Raw genomic sequence first — 8,896 nt, 5'->3', positions numbered from 1 at the left:
GTAGAAAGCTTATACGAAAGTGCAACAAATGAGAAACGACATAGATGCAAATATGACAAACAAGAAGAAAAGCATGATATTTGCAAGTTTAACAAATAGAAGGCATGGACAATACAATAACAATTGAGATAGAGGATAAAGACAGAACAACAACGACAAGTCAGATAAAAAATATAGGTGCAACAGTAACAGCTCAAGATAAAGGCATGAATATATACACAAGGAAAGGATACCACAATATAATGAATGTCTATCATCCTCGCCTGCACGGAAACATCCTTCGTGCCATGAACACATAAAAAATAATTGCACGACATCACTTTTCATGCTTTTACTCTCATCCTCACAAGATAATGTAAATAAAATGGCACGACATTACCCTTCGTGCTTTACACTCTTAATCACATGAAAATGTATATGAAATGGTACGGCATCACCATCTGTGCTTTATACTCTTCCTCACCAAGCACATGTATATCAATAACAAGCATGGTAGGAGGCATGAATAACGTCAAGGAGAATGATTAATCAAATATTCCAAATGAACATCAATCAATGCGTTCAAGCCAATAACAATTAAACAAACCTCAAGAACCTTATTGTTCAAGTATTTCAACAAGTCTCAAAAATGATCTTCATCTCAAGTAGAGAATCCAATATCTCAAGAATAACGGTCGTAGCAATGTATTTGTGATTAAGTATAATGACGACCGAATTTTAGCATCTCAATAATTTCACAAAATCCGTCAAATTTTAATAAAAATTATAATAAATTAAATCATGGTTTCTAGCATTTAACTTCATATTCTTAGTAATCTAGAAGTCAAGTAAGACATGAAGCAAGAAGGTCACATAATTCTACAAGGCACAAATGATCGTATAATTTACCCCCAAGCATGATTAACCCTGGCACATGCATATACGCTCGTCACCTTGTATATGCATCACCTTCGCATGTAGCAAACGGTAACAATTAGTAGGAAAAATTCTCCCAACAAAGTTAGGCAAGACACTTATCTCAAACAAGCAAATTGATATACTAGAAGCGTCATCCCTCTCAAATCATCCTCCAAACGGCTCGAAATTAGTCAAAAGAAACTCAAAATCATCAAATAATGCCATAGGAAGCAAACCCAATCGATAAAGATCGAATCTTTACAGGTTTACTCAAAGTCAACCAAAAGGTTAAACTCGAATTCGCACCTTAGAACTCGACAAAACTTACAAAATCAGATAACTCATTCAATTACGAGTCCAACCATACTAATTTCACTCAATTTCGACTTCGAATCGATGTTCAAAACTCAAAAAATTACTTTATTAAAGTTTAGACAAAACTCCCCAATTTCTCTTTAAAATTCATAATTCAAATGCCAAAATCAAAGATAACTTCGTGAAATATAATCAAAACCGAATAGAAAATACTTACCCCAATTTATGTGGTAAAATTCGCCTCCAAAATCACCCAAATCCAAGTTCCCCAACTCAAAATATGATAAAATAACTCAAAGGTCCAAAATAAAGTACTTATATCCACTTCCCAGTGGTACTCTACGTGATTGCGGTAGTACCTTCACGATCGCGAAGCAAAAATCTGCCCATATTCAAAAGTCCTTACGAGAATGTGACACTAAGCCCGCGAACGCGAAGTCCAACAGGTCACCAATCACCGCGAACGCGAAAACAATCCTGCGAACGCCTTGCTCAAATCTCTCTGGACAAATTCCTTAAATGCGAACGTGATATTCCCATCGCGAACACGAAGATTAACCATCCCCACTGACAAATTACACATCGCGATCACGTAACACAACTGAAACACCAGCAACTAGCATGCCCAACATGGTCCAAAATCCGTCCAAAACTCACTCGAGCCCTTCGGAACCCCGTCCGAACATACCAACAAATCCTAAAATATAACACGGACCTACTCAACACCTCAAATCACACATAACAATATCAAAACCACGTATCGCACCTCAAATATAGCTTAATGAACTTTTAAACTTTCAACTTCTAAAACACGTGCCGAACCATATAAAATCAAATCGGAATGACCTTAAATTTTGTAAACAAGTTCCAAATGACATAACGAAACTACTCCAATTCTCAGAACCGCAATTTGAACCCGATATCATCAAAGTCAACTTTCAGTCAAACTTATGAATATTCCAAAACTCCAAATTACCAACATTCGTCAATTAACGCCAAAACCTTCAAGAAACATCCAAATGCAAATCCGGATATATGCCCAAATCCAAAATCACCATCCGGACCAAACGAAACTATCAAAACTCTGATCTGGAGTCAAATACATAAAAATCAAACTTAGTCAACTCTTCCAACTTAAAACTTCTAACATGAGATTCATACTTCGAAATCGATCCTGAATTACCTGAAAATCAAAATTGATGATTCGCATAAATCATAATATATCATATAAAGCTACTCAAGATTTCAAACAGCTAAATGAAATATAAATTCTTAAAACGATCGGTTAGGTCGTTACAGTAGGTCTTTATGTATACCAATATACAATACAGTTAATAGGCTCCAATTTTCTAAAATAAAGTGTAGCTATACCATGAACACGTAGTATACCTTTCAACATCCAAGATCTACATATATATGTAAGTCTATTTAGATTCATTATATGCTTACTTTTTCTCCTTCCTTGATTTCACCCTCATATTCACCATTCCACTCAACCATATACTTCATTGACCTTGTTGTGTTCTCTTGCAATACCTTTAGTATAATTAGAGATATATTAGTGATCCAAGTATTACAGAATTCTCTCATTTATGCTATTCTTCTCATCTTCATCACCCTTATCTCTTAAGCATTGTGATAGTAGTCTTGTACCTTGGCCCCAATATCCATGAATTAAAATTTTCAGCCATATTGTTGTCAACACTATCATAGTTGCCGAAATATTTGAAATAAATATTGCAACACCTTCCTTTGTTGTACCACAGTTGGTCATCAACTATTTTATTGCCTAGTTTAGCCAAATTATCCAGATTGTTCTTGAATTTTTGCTCATGTAGACCTAGTACATCTCCAAAAGCGTTTCTTCTCTCAATCCTCTCCAATTCTTGGACCAGTTAGCTAGAATGAGCTTGACACACATCTTATGTTCTACATTTAGTAGAAGCTCTCTGATTATTGTCTCCAGCCCCTACAGCAAAATATGAAATAAATAAATATTTTTCAGTTAATTGACACTAAATATAAATAGAATTATAGAAGAATAAAAAAGTAGAAAATACATTACCTTCTGTATGTCTGTAATAACTATCAATTCTATCCTACCTCCCAGCTGAAGATGACCACTTAGAATGTTGACAAACCATCTCCAGTTATGACTATTTTCAACCTCTACTATTGCCGAGGCCAATGGCACCATCTGAATGTTCCCAGCTCTAGAAACAACCACAAGTAATTGTTATTTACAGATACCTTTCAGAAAACATCCATCAAGCCTAATGCACCTCATACAACCATCAACATCCATCAAGCCTAATGCACCTCATACAACCATCAAGGAATGCCACTCTTCAAGGCATAAAAATAATATAAAACTTCTGTAATATTTGTCTTCTACCTTAAAAAGTTTCTTCACTAAGCTTAGCAACGCATATGCTACCTGAATTAGTCCTTAACAATTCATCTCTATAATCCGGTATTCTACCAAAATCCTTAACATGGTCACTCATAATATCTTGCAAACAATCTGGTTGGTTCTCCTAACCACTGTTCTATCACTATACACTTCTTCTTTTTTAACTAAATCTTGAAACTGAAAGATTCTAATATTAGGTTTAGAAATTATTTTGTCCTTGAACTTATTTTCCAAGTACTTTGAATTGCACAATTTATTCTTGGTTGTGCCATTGCACTTGTGTAGTGGATTGTAATTTTTCACCATAAAATCTTTTGTCCTAGAATCATAACTAGCAAACAACCATAGACAGTCACTAGAGGACTGTACCTCACTCTTCTTGATTCATTAAGATACTTATCTAACTTTACATGTTCATCGTGCATACTTGGTAAATGCTTCTCTAGACTGCCTAACACTTTCAAAAGTAAGGCCAGTTTTTCAAACAATTAACTTACAATTAGGATCAAAGATGACCCTATTTCTGTATCAAAGATGACCCTATTTCTGTTCTTTCTTTTTGTCCTTACAGGCAGTTGAACCTCATCTTCACCATCATCAAAAGAAGCTTCGTCAGAGGGATAATATTTTGCTCATCACCAGCAATCTTACCCTCTAAACTCTTTTTTTCCTAGTTGCATACTCATCATATCCTAGATCTAGATCCCTTTTGCCTAACTAAACTTTTTCAAGTACAGGCCCCTTGGCCTTCCACTCCCTTCTCTGTTCCTTCCTCATCTCCTTTTAAACTCATATACTCTTCGCGAACATCATTACCATAGTATTCTTTCCCTTCCTCAAACAGCTCTTCACGGTCTGAATCTGAACTATTTTTAGTGTTACTGTTGTCCACATCAGATTCAATTAGTGGAATATCAGTAGAATTATAAGGCCCACCCTCATCTTCTCTAACTGCACTCTCAAACCTACCCACAAACTCTACAGCAACTATATGGACACTGTTTTGAGGCTCTTCATATTGTTCAGCTTCCTAAAACCCTAAACCATCATTATTCTCAAAAGTTTAACTGGCCCCCCCTTATCAAAAGACACATCAGATTTCCCACCCACATGAATTCTATATTCAATAGTTGGAGAGACCTCTAAAGCTCAACACTATGAGACGCATATACTTCAAATATATCCTTATTTTTTAATAGTGGTACAATTCCCATAATAATCCATATCTATTTTATTTTCTACCAAACTACTAGATTTAAGTGGTCGGGCATAAATGGAACAAGACTTAGAATTATAACAAATTTTTTTACAATAATTGAGAAACTCAAAATATGAAAATTTGTCAATATCCACATAAAATATTCAGCCATAATACCACCTTCATACTAAATTGGGTGATGTAATTTTCCTCCATGAAAAAACCTCAGTGTAACGAGTTCATACAATATTTTTTTCAAACTAAAATCAGTAAAAGATACAAGCTTCATGTATAAAATTCAAAAATATGAACACATGCAACCAAAGAAAATGGTCCTTCTTAGAAATACAACCCTTTACCTCAATATTTACACTAAAAATTTGACAAGAAATTGAAGAACAAAAAAAACCTAGAATTGAAATAGAAAAAAAAGCTAACCTTTTACCGAAGAAGCACACTTTTGGATAACAACTTCAATATCTACTTTAAAGTTTGATAAAAAGGGACTGAGCTTTAAAAATTATGATCGGTGTTGAAATCCCTTCACACTTCTTCGAGAAATGCCAACAATTTCTTCAGTTTTGAGTTTAAAACATGTAAACTTTTCTTGAAATACAGTCAAAAAGATAAAATATCAAGCCATAATAAGAGGTTCTTGGTTCAATCAATCCTAGTATTTGGGTGCATGAGACAATTTGAGGGTCTAATTTTGAGGATGGTTGGTAATTGATAAGGATCGGGTGAGTTTTTGGTGCTAAATAATAGGAAACATGTTGGATCTGTTCTCTAGGTCGGTTTGTATGGGAATGAGCCGAATTATTTAATGGTAGGTATTACTTAATGATGTTGCTTAATGAGAAGCCGAGTGGCATACATCGTTCAGCAGTGAAATGTCCGAGGTCCACAGAAGGGGGAAAACAATCGACCTAGAAGTATTTAGGGGGAAGATAAATACCCGTAAAATTAAATTACGAAATCAAATTTTGTGGATAACTTTAGGGGAACTTATGTATTTTGTCCTATTTGAAATAAGAAATTTGGCACCTCATGGTCATTCGGGCTACTTAATAGCAAGAATCGCCCACCTTACTCTTATTGGCATGTTTTAGTCAAATTTTGTCAATTTTAGTAAAAAACAAAGTTGGCACATATATTCAATTGTTCTTTTGATATGCAAAAAAGTGCAACTAAATGCAAACAAACAAATAAAGAGAAATTCTTAGAAATTCTATAAAAATAAAAAATAACTAGAAAACTGTTATGAAATAAAAGTAATTTAGTATAATATGAACAAGAAATGGAGATAGAGAGAAGGAAGAGATTTTCTTCTTCATTTGTGTGTATTTTCCTATATATTACAAGGCCTTTATATAGGCATGAAAAGTGAAGACTCACTATTGCAAAATATGTCATTGAACATGTCAATAAGCATTAGAGAGGAACATCATGCTGGAGGTTATGGAGTTACAATCATAATATCACGATCCAAAATTCAACTAGTCATGATGACACCTAATATCACCCGCTAGATAAGTTAAATAACAATAATCCGATTCAATTAATATTTAACTGAATCTAATATACTCCCCGATAACTGATAGTACAAATCATGAACTTCTAAGATTAGAATTTACAAAGTTGGTATGAAATTAATACATCATCTGTTCGAAATGTACATAAACAGATTTTATTTATAAATCTAAGGCTACCATGAACAAGAGGCAACTACGACCGGAACACAGGTACGTCTCCAAATTCAGCTCTCGTCGATCACAGCAACATCAACATCCAATATCTGCACGCAAGGTGCAGAAGTGTAGTATGAGTACAACCGACCCTATGTACTCAATAAGTAACAAACATAACATTAGGTTAAAAGTAGTGACGAGCTGGAACAAAGGTCGGGTCCAACACTAATAGCCAACAACAGTCCATAACAACGTAAAGCAAGTAATAAAAGAAGTAACTTGAAAATAAAATGCTCAGCTTAATCATGATTTTTGAAAATAGCTCTACCTTTCAAGTGTATCAGTGAAAACTCAAGTCTTTTACCGAAATTGCCAAAAATATGAGTAAGTTTGAAAACAGTAAATTTTTCCAAAATTCCTTTCAACAATAAATAAGATGTTTTATTTTTTTTCTACATAGCCAATGAAAAATGCATCACTATGCCCATATGCCAATATGTGTGAGAAGTCATGAATGACATGATACCGTATAGCATGAGGAAAATGCATCTCTATGCTTGTATGTCAAGTGTGAATGTCAATGCGATGCAACTCAGTGATAAAACCATATGCATACTCTTCGAGTATCATTTCACTAAGTCCTCCCAATCACTCAATCCTCTCAATTGCTCGGCACTCAGCACTCGCACTCAGTAGGTATCTGCGCTCATTGGGGATGTGTACAGACTCCGGAGAGGCTCCGTCAGCCCAAGCGCTATAATCTGCACAGACAACTCACGTACTACACGGACAACTCGCGTTTTATAGTATCAATATTTGGATCCGCACGGACAACTCACGTACTGCACGGACAACTAACGTGCTATAGTATCAATATCTGGATCCACACGGATAACTCACATGCTATATTATCAATATCTGGATCCGCACGGACAACTCACGTGCTGCACGGACAACTCACATGCTGCACGAACAACTCACGTGCAACACAGACAACTCACGTACTATAGTATCAATAACCTCAAAATCAGGCCCTCGGCCTCATTCAGTCATCAATCTCTCCAGTCTCTCGGGCTCACAATGTCATGAAACTAGCCCAAAATGATGATATGATGTATCAATAAATAACAACAGAGACTGAGATATGATATGCAACAAATGAATATGACTGAGTATGAATTATAGTTTAAACATATAATTCGACAGCAAAAACGACCTCAATGGCCCCAATAATACCAACATTTGCCTAAGCATAATTTTCTAACATAAGTCACAACTCGATTTCTATAACACATAAGAATACATGAAAAAATATAAGTTAATTGACTATACAACTCTACAGAATCAACCGACTCTCAATTTCTACGGTGCACGCCCACACGCCCGTCACCTAGCATGTGCGTCATCTCCAAACAATTCACATAACACGTATAATCAGGGTTCATACCCTCAGCTCCAAGATTAAAGATGTTACTTACCTCGAGCAAGCCGAATCCAATACCGAGCAAGACGTACAATACTCCAGAAATTCCATTCCGCGCGTATTAACCTCCATACGCCTCCCTATCTCCTCAATTTAAGCCAAACGACTTGTATCTATTCAAACAACGTGCAAATTAATCACAATTTGCTCTAATGCTTACAATTTAATAATTTAAAAAAATTCCCAACTCCACTCTAAAAATCGATAGTGGGGCCCACGTCTCGGAACTTCCATAAATTCACGGATTCATGATGTAAATGAATATGTAATCATGAAATATAATCAATATAGGATAAGGAACACTTACCCCAATATTTTCCCGTAAAAATCGCCCAAACATCGCCTAAACCGAGCTCCCCAAACTCAAAAATGAGTAAAAATAGCAAAACTCCCCGTTTTATGGGGTTTTTACGTCTGTGGCGCCACAGGTGGCGTGGGGCGCTGCCTGTGGCGCCCTTTCCTGTACTTCTAGAAGTCCCAGTACCAGGGATAGCACCCCATGCTACCCTGGGCGCTAACGGCGACAGAAAATCATTCCCGATACGGAAATGAGCATAACTCTCTCATACGATATCCGAAATCGACGATTCTTTTTGCTATGGCTCTGTGATTTCAATACGGAACTAATGCTTCAATAAAACCTAAATTTGGAGCTCATTTTCTTAATATGATACCACGTATTCTTGAAGAATCGACGTCGAACCTTCTAGAAATATCCAAATTAAATTCCGTTAACCATCCGAAATCCACCCGAGGCTCTCGGGACCTCAATCAAATATACCAACAAGTCCTAAAATATCATACGAACTTAATCGATGCCTTAAATCACATCAAATAATACTAAAACAATGAATCATACCCCAATTCAAGCTTAATGAACTTTAAATCTTTCAACTTTCAAA

At 35.7% G+C, this 8,896-nt stretch overlaps 1 long non-coding RNA gene across 1 annotated transcript; it reads right to left on the bottom strand.

Moving 5' to 3' along the window:
• Window positions 1-2,466: 2,466 nt before the first annotated feature.
• On the bottom strand, window positions 2,467-5,754 carry LOC107812981 (uncharacterized). Its single transcript, XR_001654218.2, has 3 exons — window positions 5,262-5,754; window positions 3,278-3,425; window positions 2,467-3,181 (listed from the first exon to the last, which is right to left on the bottom strand). It is a non-coding gene; the product is annotated as an uncharacterized LOC107812981 (long non-coding RNA).
• Between the last annotated feature and the right edge of the window lie 3,142 nt (window positions 5,755-8,896).

Source organism: Nicotiana tabacum, chromosome 9, assembly GCF_000715075.1.
Source record: "Nicotiana tabacum cultivar K326 chromosome 9, ASM71507v2, whole genome shotgun sequence".
Classification (NCBI taxonomy): Eukaryota; Viridiplantae; Streptophyta; class Magnoliopsida; order Solanales; family Solanaceae; genus Nicotiana; species Nicotiana tabacum.
Note: the sequence above shows the minus strand (reverse complement) of the source record. Positions and strands in the feature narration are given on the sequence as shown.